General features: G+C 37.1%; 1 protein-coding gene across 21 annotated transcripts in view; it reads left to right on the top strand.

Annotated features, from left to right (window-relative positions):
• Positions 1 to 2,982: 2,982 nt before the first annotated feature.
• The window catches only part of LOC127813485 (pentatricopeptide repeat-containing protein At4g17616), a 105,497-nt gene continuing 94,469 nt past the window's right edge, over positions 2,983 to 14,010 (top strand). For 4 of the 21 annotated variants that reach the window (XM_052354461.1, XM_052354457.1, XM_052354462.1 and 1 more), the window contains exons 1-8: positions 2,983 to 3,176; positions 3,253 to 3,503; positions 3,732 to 3,891; positions 4,900 to 5,172; positions 5,321 to 5,375; positions 5,591 to 5,797; positions 6,180 to 6,298; positions 7,030 to 7,104. The gene's annotated coding sequence lies outside the window, so the exon portion shown is untranslated. The other 17 variants (XM_052354475.1, XM_052354474.1, XM_052354468.1 and 14 more) reach the window with 14 other exon arrangements.

Below are 14,010 nucleotides of genomic sequence, written 5' to 3'. Positions count from 1 at the left end.
CTTTCCCTCAAATTGATTAGGGTTCATGTTTTACAAATTGATCTTGATAAACTTAAATTTGCAATCGACACATCCCTCATCTAGCATATGTCTTCCTTCTTTACTATGCCACCTCACCTCTTTACTTGATTTCTCTAGAGTTTCAACCTCTCTTATTAATTTTTGATTCTGAATTTTTCAATGTGAGATTGTTTAATTGAGGATTAGATTACCATAGTTGTTCAATTGAGTTCCCCACTTGTGACACTATTTAATTGAGATGGGTTATAATCATAAAAAGATAAAAATAAAGATAAGATTAAGATCCTTGATGCCACAGTCTCTCTCATTTCTTCATTTCTTTGTTTGCTGTGGCAAATGATAACAACTAGAAGTTCTTTTTTCAATTTCATATATATGTATATTGGTTTATTATTTACATTTTGTTAGTGATGTGTGTCTTGATATTAGATTTGGATAACATCTAGCGGGTTCGTTTTAATGCATTAATTGTATTTTTGTACAAATTAATAAAATTTTAAGTTTTTTTTATTCATATTTTCTTCAATCAATTATATGAATAACTTCCTAAATTTTCTGTGTGAGAATCTTATACTCAATGTGTTGAGACTGTGTGATAGGATTATCTGGTAACAGAATATCTTAAACTATTCCTACTTCTTAGATTATTTAGATAGGGATTCTGATTAATCGAGTATGGACTAGTACATGAGTTACTATCTCGTTCAGTATGAAGATATCAATGGGAAGATAGTGTGTCACGCGGCATATGACATGAGATGTTGCCAGTAAACCTATGCGTGGTCATTGGGGAATGATCAGCCGAATGTGATGCCGATAACTGACCACATGGCCTAGTAGATAATAGTCATGTCATAAGTTGCAATGGTGTGTTGATTTTTAGACTTAAACCGGCACGACTATGTTTGTGTAGTGATGTGCGAGATTTATTAATGAGTTGAACCATCTAATTGGGATGTGGAAACGTTTATCTATGTGGTTTCATATTACTAGTATATGGAGACAGGTGTTAGAAATAGGATATGTTGCCATCGTCAGTATTTAATAGGGTGAACGTCTTATGTGATCTATTATTAATGTGACGGGATAGTCCTTGGCTAGGGCAAATTAAAAGTCAGGAAATATGTTTCCTAATGTGTCATCTAGTCATATTAATTAAGTCCGACACATAGTTACTGAGTTTGTTACTCCATGGCTTTCACTCAGTTGGGACGTTAGGTGATGGAAGGATTATAGCATATGGTAATCGTTAACTATAATAGGTTCACTTGAAGTGAGATTTCACTGCCACCTATACTGTCCTGAACCGCTGCTAGGCGCTATTCAATAATTCTCAAAACGCCATTAAGATTTGGAGAAATTCTGGTGATGGGTCAAGGGGATTGATATCGGAAAGGGTTTCTATGTTATCTAATTGCTAACAAGTAATGAACCTAGAAAGTTACACACCATATAGTGTTGCATTTAGTATCGACATCATGTGTCCGAAATGTCTCAAGAATTAATTGGTCAAATATTGACCATTGGCCCCCTGCTAATAGTGCATAGTACATAATGCATAGTACATAATATAAAATCAATTATTGATTGCACAGTAAGAGACAACTACTAAAATTGCATAGTGCATGTACATAGTAAAATTGTATAGTAATATTTGAATTATTACATATATAATTGAGGTGGGGTGGCGGCGGAATCCAAAATTAATTAAATTTGGAGAGATTGAATAAAATGACAGGGACAGAGCCTCTGCCTCTTTCTCTCTTCTCTCTCACCTATGCAATTTTTCTCTTTTTTTTCTTCTTCTACCTTCAAAATATTATAAAAATTATACGTATAATTGTTACACGTATAATTTTGAGACACGAACACTAGTGATATGTAGATCTTTTGTGTCTAGTATAGAAAGAGATGACTAGAACAATATTTTACTGCATACTAGGTGTGGACAGACTAGAATCACTACAACGTGAGGTAGACACGGTCTCAGTACATAAATAGTTTCTGTACCCCAACCTTATATCGGACAATAGGTATATGATTTTTTTATGTATTCAATTGTTGAATATGCGTGTTGCTTAAATACCCAAACTATATGAGGCGTATATGTTATATTCTGCTACGTGTATCTGATATATAGTAAAAAAATTATTTTTACCTATACTGCCGTATTAGTGATTCTTTTCAAATTTTTTATGTAAAAAAATATTTATATTCTCGCAACAAAATAAATTTTATTTGTAACTTAGAATTTTTTTCTATATTTGTGTATATATTATTTAGGAAAATATCCTTATATCTATAGTTTACTTAAACATATTTTATTTAAGAAAATTACAATAAACATTTTATAAGCTTGTTTTAATTACAGAAAATACCCTTAATGTTTTTAAAATTTTACTAAATAACAAATTTATCTCTACATTCCCCCCCCCCCCCCTCACTCTCTCTCTCAATCTTTTTCTTTATATTTAAATACGGATAAAATTTAAATTAGTAAATTATTTATAGACTTAAATGAGAGAAAAAAGAAGAATGTTTTATTATCTAATCTAATGGAATCATGAAAATATTAAGTAATTAATAAAATTACTTATTTTATATAAAAACAAATATGAGAAACTATTTTTTGAGTTTTTTAAAATAAAAACTTTTATATTTAATTTAAAAATCTCTCAATTATTTTTTTATGATTTAGGTGTCCAGATTTCGCTCGTTTAATCTTGAAGAAGACCTGCCTTCTCTCTTGATTCAATTTTCCAATAAATTAGATACAGTCACAAATTTATACACTTTCAAGGAACATGCGATTAATCTCTACTAAATAAAATATTTTTGAAATCTCTCAATTCCTTCATTTTATTTTGTTAATTTAATTTTTTTTTTCAAAATTATAATTTCAAATTTTGAAAGAACGCTCCACTCTCTAGCGCAGTTCACGCGCCCACGCGACAACTGGGGCTTGTCCATCCAAGCAGGCCTACAACGGAAATAATAATACTGTAACGGTCGGGGGTGGGTGACGTCAGACTTGGTGTATATGGTGCGGTCAAACGAATTGGGAATTATTTGCTCAATTGTGTTTAGGCCAATCTCTCTCGCTCTGGTTTTTCGCTGATCATACGCTCATGTGGCAATCAAGTTCTTCTGCACAGGTTTGCTTTTCTTCAAATTTATTCTCTAATTCGTTTCGATTTGGTTAATGGCGACTGAAACTGGGGGGTTTTTCAGCGAATACGAAGAGGGGAAAGGGCTTTTTTCTTCAAACTACTCAAGATGGACCGGTCGGGTTTCTGGATATTCCAACTAAGCGTGTCGAATTCATGTCGTTCTATCGGGAAAACAGACATGGTTTTCGGGAGGTTGGTTTGCACTTTTGCATTCGGTTTTTACTGATTTTCATCAGTTTTGCATAATTTCCGATGAAAAGAGGAGAAGGGCTATCGGGCGTTACCTACGGGGTGGCTTGAGATTCGTCAATGGTGCGCCTTCTTCACAGCTTATTCCTTTCTGTGATCTCTCGCCCTATATCTTTCTGTTGTTTTCTCGGTTTCTCGTGATCCCTCTGTTTCTTCCTTACATATTTATGAAAGCACAATTATAAAAAGTATGACACTCGATTTTCACTTTATTGTTATTCAAAGGGACAAAAATAGAGAGAAAATCACAAAATAAAGAACATAAAATTTCTCTTTTTTTTTATTGGTAAGGGGAAACTCGGATGATCAGGGACACAACTTACTGCCTTTTAAGGTGATGAGGCTAGTACATTGGCCATGCAGGACATTTGGAGAGTGGGGGTAAAAGTCATCCCAAGTAGAATAATTGAACACCTGACTCAAACTTGAGACCTAAAGTCTCGACGCAGAGGTAAGACCAACATAAGGTGTTTATCTCATGATTTTTACTCGCAATATCTTCGTGTTTGACTTGAAGTTGAGGTTTTTAATTAGTTCATCAGAATGTTTGGTGTGTCTGTTGTACTAAAATATTGATCCTTCGATTTATTGTTAGTTTTCACGTGTTTATTTTCAGTGTTCATTTTTAGACTCTTGTGCTCATATTATGTTTCCAGTTACATTTTCAAAAATGAAAAATGAAAAATGAAAAATGAAAAATGAAAATGAAAACTTAATTTGTCTTTTGATTTTTGTTGTCATTCTCAAAAATGTGGAAACAAAAATAGAATGCATAAGAGACATAGTGAAAGATGTGGGAGAGAGGGGACAAGTGATCAATATGGAGGAAGGAGCACTAAGGGATTGCTAGATTGAGACAAGGAAGGCGTTGTTGTGGTGCGTGGGTCAAGGGAAATTAGCTTTACACTTTCTCAAACCTAGGTCAATGGGTACCACTAGAGCTAGAGAAGCTAGGTTACAAGTCGCCATAGGCCATCAAAGTCTGCCAACCATATGATCTAGCTAACTTTGACTTCTTAATGGGAAGAAACCTTCTTTTGATTACTGTTGGAGTGTTGATACTTCAAAAATGTAGGCATGGAAGGTCGCTCAAGGTCTTTGGTCAGTTGTTGTTCCACGCCTTTCTGTTGGTTGTCCAAAGCTGGGAAGATTTGGACGGTGTTTTGGGGGGGGGGGGGGGGGGGGGGGGGGGTCAACTTTACGTCCAAAGATGAAAATGTCTTTTAGGCATTTCCAAAATTTTTAAAATTAGTGAAAATGTATTGATTTTGGAAGTAAACACAAAATATTAAACAATTTTTTTTTTTTTTTTTAGTTTTTGTTTTCAAAATTTTGAAAATGACAACAAATCAAACTACCCAACAAATGAGTTTACTTCTGATATATGGCTCAAAATCTTTTTAGTTTGATCTACTTGAAATGATAACAATGCTTTTTAACTTAAAAAATTATGTTCCAGGGCTCTACTTGTTTCTAGCAGGAGAGAGGAATTTATCACTAGCAAGATAGGCTACAAATGCCATAGAAGTGAAGAATCCAATAATGAATGAGTTGAAATATGCTGTGAATTTCATCTGCAGAAAAGAATTCTGGAGGATGGCTGTGTTATGAGTTATGGCTTTCCTCCTTTCTGATTTGTGATTGTTCACTGAAACCTTTTTCTTTTTTGTTCTGTGAAACCTATTTCGTACCCTCGCTGTTCTCCTTTGCCAACAATGACAACATTAACAAGGTCTGTCTGCAACTTCATGGGTGTAATACATTTTGTTTTCTTCTTGTTCTTCGTATTTACACCTGATTTTGAAGCATCTTTTGGAGTGGGAATTTTTCTTGATTACATGTATTTTTGCAATTTTTGTTTTCAACACTTTTCTAAACAGGTCACATATGGGTTGGGTGCTACAGTCTCAATTGAAGGCTTCTTTGTCGTTCTTGGTGATACCACACTCTTTTTTTGCTTCTTCGCATCTCAATATGTTTTTCCTATTTCTTTGCGCCAAGCATCATAGAGCTGCAACCAAATTTATCTTCTAACTGCAGTGTGACAATGATCTTATTTGTTGTCAAAGGTGTAGTGCAAATCATAAATCTGTGTTCTAACTAGGCCTGGAAGCTTTAACTAATGTACTCTCTCCTGGTTGTTTTGACAGGCTAAGGCTGACATTAGAAGATGAGAAAGTATTCCCATATAAAAACTTTTCCAGTTGACTTATCATCTTTTCGTCAATTTTGAAGTTTAAGGAAACCTTTCAGCTGTGGCTTCTGTATTCAGATGTGCATTTCTGAGTTCAACTCCTGATAAACAATTCTGGGATATTGGCAACATCATCTAGACTCACTGCTGAAGGCTTTGATCAGTAATACTTCAGTTTTTTTTTTTGCTAAGTAAACAGTATAGTTCATTTTAATGATGCATTTATTTGTTTGCCACTTGAGAAGTAACTATTTATAGATAGGAAGGCCTGAGCTGTTAATTTTAGTGAAAGATGAATTAGTTGTCGCAATTGATCTTCTTTGAATTTATGAACATAATAATTTTGTGAATGTGTTTTTAATATTGTAGATTATCATTTATATTTGCCAGGATCATTGATATCGGTTCTATTGTATGTAGTCAAAAAGAATTTTGGATTTTGTTGTTCCAGCTAAAAAAACATAGAAGATGGAATGTGAGAAAAGTTTCATACAATATGTAGTTGCTGTGCTTAAGCATATTGATATTTCTCTCATCTTTTTCAGGATGATGGCTACTAATTATATTGGTGCATTTTCACTGCCCAAACTTCTATTGTCGCTTCTTGAGAACAGCCCTGTTACTGCCTGAATTGTTACTGGTACACCCTTTACACATCTGACTGGTATGTGCTTTTTACCTGTTTCATTATACAAATTAAATTTCAAAAGATATAAAGAGCTGTAATTTGATCTTCCAACACAACTTGCACTATGGCGATCGCTATACTAGAGGACTGACATTGCCTTTTAACATGTAGCTATTAATATACCTCTGTTGTTAACTTTTTGATCCTTGCTTTTATGCACGGAAACCATTTTACTGAGATATTAGTTGTCGACAACATAAAAGTTGCATCCCATGTGACCCAAAGAAAACATTGGTGGCGTGAGTGTTACTTGTGATATTGTCCACCATGTACATTGGTGCGTTCAACAGACATATACATGGTACACGAGAACAACCCTTTGATTTTCTTATGTGATTATGTGTTTAGAACACATCGAAGATCGTATATTGTATGTGGTTGATTATTTTCATTGGTGATAATTGCTATTAGAATTGCTTATTGTTTTTGTATATGTTAAGAGGTATGCTAGGGTATTGGATATAAATGTAATTTCATTATTGCCTTTTTCCTTTAGTATATGGATAGGCAGGTGGATTGGCAAATTGTTTTTGGAATGATTTTCTCAAGATTTAGGAGATACCTTTGTGCTTGTATTTATGATATTTTAAATATATTCTACTTGTATTCAGCCCAAAGAAAAAAAGAAATCTACTTGTCATGTAGGGATTGATTTGATAGTTTTTTACTGTATTTCTGATTGTGTCTATCCATTTGTGTCTTTATAGTTTGCCTGCCCAGTGCTCTCTTATGTGATTCATTGACAATTGAGTGCAACGAGGATCTCGACAGGTATCTGTGATGTACGTGCTCTAATACTACTTAATGTTTGCATACTTTTCTAACTTCTATATATATGCTATAAAGGTGCACATTATAATTTCAGTAGCGAAACTTTTGTTTAGTCTATCCATGAGATGTAGGATGATGTGCCAGATGCATTTTACAATTTTTCTTTTTTCTTTTTCTTTTTTTTTTTTTGCTGAAACATTTTACAAGTTTTAGTTTGAGTTCTTTTTCTACTGAAATAAATTTTGGGTGGTGGTTACACTTTTTTCTCATCAACTTAAGAATATTGAGTATAGGGAATGTAAGGTCATTAACAAGATAGGCTTCAATAAATATTTAGACATGAGGTCACAAACCGTATGAGTACTTTTGCACTAGGGTAAATTAGTATTCTTGTTTACCAACTGCCTAATACATAATTGTTTTTGAAGGGTCAAGGCCTCCAAAATCCTAGTGGACTGTTCTAGAACCATTTGAAGTTGGAAAAATAGGAAGAGAAGAAATAATAGGGGAAGACCCAGTCAATTTTAACTTAAGTTCGTAGACCCTCACCTCAAAGATGTATGAATCACTTGTACTTATAATATTAGCGTTTCTTAAGGACTTTAATCATGGGCTTGTAGTTTGTTGTCCCTGCATACTTTGACCACTTGCTTCTTCAAATGAAAAAGTTTCTTCCCCTTACTTCAACTCATAGGTGCAGCGACCAAAACATTTTGAGAACTTAAACCGGTACTACACAATTAATCCCCTTTATATATAGCTTTCCACCTCTGTAACGGACTATTGGGATTAATTTGATATATTGACTGACATGTGCGAGAGGCTCATAAAATTAGCACTGTTGGCTGCTAACTTAGCGTAAAATGTGGTGTCCATGTAGGTTATGATGTGACAGCTTGTGACATTTTCCCTTGACAACTTGAAGACTTGTTAGCGAGTTAAAATTGGAAACTGCCCTGAAGGAGTTTTACAACTGTACTTTCAGAATCATGTAAATTATAAATAACTATCTCACAAACAAGCCATTGTGGTATTCTATCTCCTCATCATAACCTAGGTGTACTCAAGGAAACTTTTGAATAAAACCTGAGAAAAATATGAAAATAAAATCAACAGTAAGTTAACATATTTTATATTTGTGTAAATAGACTCCTGTGAAAAAAATATGGACTTGGATTTTACTCGGAAGAAAAAAAAAACTAAATGAAATTGGACAATGTTAAGATTGAACTCTGTTGGAGGTCTATATACAAAGGTAGCCTTCTTTTGTTGGAGAATGATTTAAATTAAGTAATTTAGTTTACATTAATAAGTGTTTTGTATTGGATGTTTGTGTGCCTCAAGAGACGTATCTAAACTATGAACTCTAAAAGACAATGTAAATTATTTGGATGTCAAATAAATTTGACTTTCAAATATCAACACATCATAACAAAAATATCCAAAACATATATATATATATGTTCAAGAACCATTAGCTCTTGATTTCAATCAGTTAGTGCAAAATTGTAAGAAAATGAGATGAAATTCAGGCTAAGTTGGATTCCAACGATAGCTCTTGCATAGTGGGAGGCCCTGACTCTATCTTCAAGAACCATTATATTGCCTCTTAGCTAGATTTGACAATAATAACAATTCTAGTAGTTTCAGACACTATAGATGATAGAGGCCGTAATGAAACTAGTATTAGAGGCGTACATTTTTTGGAATGAGTATTTGTTTATTTATAAAGGGATATGGAGTAATCCTAAATAGTTCAAAATTAGGATTTTTGCAGTTAACGTCTACCTTGACTTTTTCTAATCATGCCAGGATTAGGATTCTTTATGGATAATTGTTTATCCCTTTCATAGATTCATTGGAGGGATTTTCGTATGTAGGAGTTATTTAGTTTGCGCGTTGTGCGGGACCCCCCTCCCTCCCTCGCGTACAAGGAAATTTACACCTTTTACCCGAAGAAGTTATTTTGGGCTTTTAATGGGTTTTTACCTATGACACAACACTTATGTCACAGTTGCGCTGTGACCACAGCTGAACTTCCAACTCGGTGTGAATTGGAAGTAGGCGCTAGAGAACCGTGAGAAAGGAGGGAGGTTTGGATAGGAAGAAAGAGAGAAAAGGGAAATAGAGAATTGGAGAGAGAGGATACAGGAAATGGGAATCTAAAATTGGTTAATCGATTGATTTTCTTCCAAGAGGTTGACATAGTATTTATAGGACCCATAGGTGCTGCCACAACAGATCTTCTCTCTTCTAACAGCTTCTTTTGTCTATTCTAGCCCCTTTACACTTGGCATAACAGCCTAACAAACTAACAACTAGAAATGGAAAAGTTTCTAATTAATAATGGAAAGAAAATAACTAATCTATACTTAATATCCACAGTAAAATTTCTCATACTTCCGGCCTTCCTCTTGTTTCGTGACAATACCCATCCCTTCAGCGATTTCTTGTCCTCAAGAAATATTCAAGAGGTTGGCTTCCCTCGGAAACTTTTGTAGTAATTGAGGGAGATATTCCCAGGTAGCCTTTTCCGAGGACTCTTCTTGCCACCTTACTAGCACTTGGATAAGGGGGGCTCCTTGGTGGTAGACCACCCTTCTTTCCAGTATAGCCTCATGCTCTTTCTCTCCTTCCTTCTCCTTCGGTAGTGCGGGTAGCTCGGGGTTAACCCTCTCCTTGCCAGTAGTCCGTTTTAGTAAGGACACATGAAAGACTGGATGAACTCTTGATCCTTCTGGCAGCCGCAATTGGTAATCTACTTTGCCAATCTTAGTGGTTATGGGAAACGGCCCGAAGTACTTAGGGCTGAGTTTAGAGACTGGCCCTTGGGAGATGGACTTAAGGTGTGGATACCTGAGTCTTAGGTAAACACTTTCTCCAACATTGAACTCTTGGTCGCTCCTCCGCCTGTCGGCATATTGTTTTATTCGGTTTTGGGCCCATGCCAGCTCCTGTTTGAGTTGCTACAACACTTTCCTTCGCTGCTGCAAGTACTCTTCCACAGCTGGGGCAGTGGTGTGCCCTCCAGTAGCCAGTAGAGTCAGTGGGCTATACCCAAACACTGCTTCAAATGGCATTCTCCTTATAAAAGCATGGTGGCTGGAATTATACCACCACTGTGTCAATGCCAGCCACCTATGCCAACTCTTAGGCTATAGCAAACACATGCACCGAAGATAGGTTTCTAGGCTTTGATTGACCCTTTTTGTTTGTCCATCGGACTGAGGATGGTAGGCGGTTGAAAGGTTGAGTCCTATGCCCAGGTTCCATCAATTCCTTCCAAAAATGGCTGGTGAACACCTTGTCTCGGTCAGATACAATGAATTGAGGAACCCCAATGCCTTGGCCACTTCTTGGGTGGTGTAGGGGTGAGCCAGCCCTATAAAATGTGCATACTTAGTAAGTCAATCTACCACCACCATTATACAATGTCCATGATTGTGCCGGTATTGGCAGGGGTTGCAGCAGCCTTGGATAGGCCACATTTTCTTTCTTGCACCTCTTACAGGTATCACACCCCATCATGAATTCTTTTACTGCCCTCTGAAGTTGCGGCCAATGGAACAACTGCCTCACCCTCAAGTAAGAGTCATGCAGGGACTGTAGGATTTTCTTCTCGAGTTCCTCATCATGGCCCACTACAATTCTGCCCTTATACCTCAACAGTCCATCAACCATGGTGTAGTCTTCAGTTTCCTTGCTGCCCAGGGCTAATTTCTCCCACAGGCTCTGGATGTGTTCATAGCTATCCACTACCTCCTTGCACCATTCAGGAATCACCACGGTTATGGGGGTTGCAACACCTTCCTCTTGACACCTTGATAGGGCATCAGCGGCCACGTTTTCCTTGCCCTTCGTATATTGTATGGAATAATCTAGCCCCATTAACTTTGCCATTCCCTTCTTTTGCAACTGGGTTTGGAGCTTTTGTTGTAGCAGAAATTTCAAGGACTCGTGATCGGTTTTAATCACAAACCTCTCAACCTCTAAGTAGTGCCGCCACTTCTCAACAGCCATAAGAACAGCCAAAAACTCTTTCTCGTATATACTCAAGCCTAAGTGTTTTGGACTGAGGGCTTGACTTAAGAAAGCCATTGGCATGCCATCTTGCATCAACACAGCCCCAATTCCCACTCCACATGCATACGTTTCCAGCACAAAAGGCTTGCTGAAATCCGGCAGCCCCAATGTGGGGACCTCGCTCATTGCCACCTTTAATTTTTCAAAGGCCTCTTCTGCTTCCTGCCCCTATTGGAAGTTCCCTTTCTTCAACAAGTTGGTGATGGGTTTGCTGATAATCCCATATCCCTTCACAAATCTTCGATAATAACCGGTGAGCCCAAGGAAACCCCTAAGAGACCTTATGATCGTGGGTTTCAGCCAATTGAGCATTGCCTCCACCTTCCTTGGGTCGGTGCTGACTCCTTTGCCCGAGATTAGGTGTCCCAAGTATTCCACTTGGTCCTGACCGAATGCACACTTGGACTTTTTGATGAATAGCTGGTTGTTTCTAAGGACCTCAAAAGTGGTTCTTAGGTGGCTAAGATGTTGGTCCAAGGTTGGGCTGTAAACAAGGATATCATCAAAAAACACAAGTATGAATTTCCTTAGGTAGGGTTCAAAGACCTAGTTCATTAAGGATTGGAAAGTGGTCGGGGCGTTGGTGAGTCCAAAGGGCATCACCAAGAACTCAAAATGGTCATGGTGGGTACAGAAGGCAGTCTTGTGGACGTCCACGGGCCTCATCCTGATTTGGTGGTAGCCCGAGCGCAAGTCCAACTTGGAAAATAATTTGGCTAGGTTAAGCTCGTCCATTAGGTCTTCAATAAGGGGTATGAGAAACTTATCCTTAATGGTTAGAGTGTTAAGCTAGCGGTAATCTACACAAAAATGCCAGGAACCATCTTTTTTCTTAACTAACAAAACTGGGGAGGCAAAGGGGCTCTGACTTGGTCTAATGAAAGTCTGGCTCATCATTTCTTTCACCATTCTTTCAATCTCGATTTTTTGGGCAGGGGGGTAGCGGTAGGATCTGATGTTTACAGGCTCAGTATTCGGTTTTAGGTTAATGGCATGGTTAAAGGCTCGGTTAGGAGGAAGGGTATTTGGCTCCACAAAGAGGTCCTTAAATTATTCAAACAATTCATCAATAAGTGGTAAGGTGCATACCTGGTCGGTTCTCCCTTGTTGGTGACTAACAGTGAGCTGTAGCTCCCCTGGCTCCTCTTCCTTAATATTTCCTTCCACTTCCACAATGGAGAACAGCTGTGTAAGTTGACTCCACTTGCTTCTGAGGACACTTTGCAACCTCCTTCCTGTAATCATCTTGCAGGTAGCAACCTCTCTTGTAACGCCTCGCTTTTCCGAGCGTTAAATAACTTAGGAATTTCGAGAATATTTTTTTTATTTTATAAACCATCTCCCAACAATCCCGTTTTACCTTCTCAACACACTAAATAAGAATCAATAAGTTAAGACAGGTAATCATCATAACTGCGGAAGCTTAAAATTGAAACCTGATATGATACATAATCAATTCACTTATATTATATTATAAAGAATTCGTACCATATATTACATCATATCTTTAATAGCCTTAATACATGAAGAATCCATAATATTCTAACAAGGCTAATCATCAATAAAGCATCAGCTAAAACATCTTCGAGACAACTTGCTGAATCATCGGCCATGCCATCACGTGCCGTCATATCTCAACCTGCTCCTTGCCCTAACTGCAAGTCTAAAACTGGAACTTGGAATGTTCTAGGGGCATAACCCATTAGAAGATGAAACTTCTAGTGAGGGTCCAAAATATATATATATATATACGAATATATATATACGAATGCATGATGCCAGACATAATCAACATATGCCCTTAATGTAACTTCCCAGGCCCACTAGCCCGGCACGGAATCCTAGGCAAATCCCGAACCTCTGCAGGATAAGCCTAACGTTATTCCATCATTGCCCTAGGGGAATTACGACTACACTCTAGGGCGACATCCCATTCCTATGCACAAATATCAATGTAATAATAATATTGTGTCATGCAACTTTTACGACTTTCCATGCAATATGCCAAAATGAATATTACATTTATAACAACATGCATAACAAACATATCATGAATATAAGTTCTTGTGAGAAAACCACTCGCAATATCATCATTAGGATAGGAAAACTCACAAAACCATGTTTTGGATAAAATTACTTACCTTTAGCACAAGTTCGAACTTCCTCGAAAAACGTGCATCGCTTCAATTTTCGTGCCAACTCTCAAAAGTTGTATCAATCACATCATCTTGATTACCTCAACATAAAAATGACATTTGTTACTAAATATCCTCAATATTCCATTTATTTCCTATTTTCCTTCATTTTCTTTCATTTTTCCTTTTGAAAATCCCAATAAATACATTGAGACTATTTTCTCAAATCTATCTTCACAACAATTCATAATAGACTTTAGACTTCAAGGGTTATATTGGACTTACTCGGATGGTCCGTTTTCACGCAAAACGAGGCACTTTGATGCTAGAATCGAGACCTATAGAACTCCAAATTCAAATATTTTTTTACAGGAGCTAGATCTCGATTTTAGAGGAATTTAGAAATTTTTTTCAGAATTTTTTGAGCCCGGAGCGCCCGCACTTGCCCAAACAATGTACTCCACGCGCCCCCACTCGCGGGGCCCAGCTGGCGCGTGTGCCTCACGTGCCGATCTTCTTCAACATCTAGCTCGCCGGACTGGTGCGCTGCATTCGGTTTAATGGCTATATCTCCTTCATCCGATCTCCGATTGACCCCCCATTTGAACCTATGGCTTCCCATTTTCATCCTCTACAAGATGATACCAAAAAATTCCACAAACAGAGTCATTTTCAGACTGCTTGAAGCTATTTTTTGGC

This window comes from Diospyros lotus, chromosome 11 (genome assembly GCF_014633365.1).
Source record: "Diospyros lotus cultivar Yz01 chromosome 11, ASM1463336v1, whole genome shotgun sequence".
NCBI classification, from domain to species: Eukaryota; Viridiplantae; Streptophyta; class Magnoliopsida; order Ericales; family Ebenaceae; genus Diospyros; species Diospyros lotus.
The sequence above is the reverse complement of the archived record's forward strand: the minus strand, read 5'-3'. Positions and strand labels throughout refer to the sequence as shown.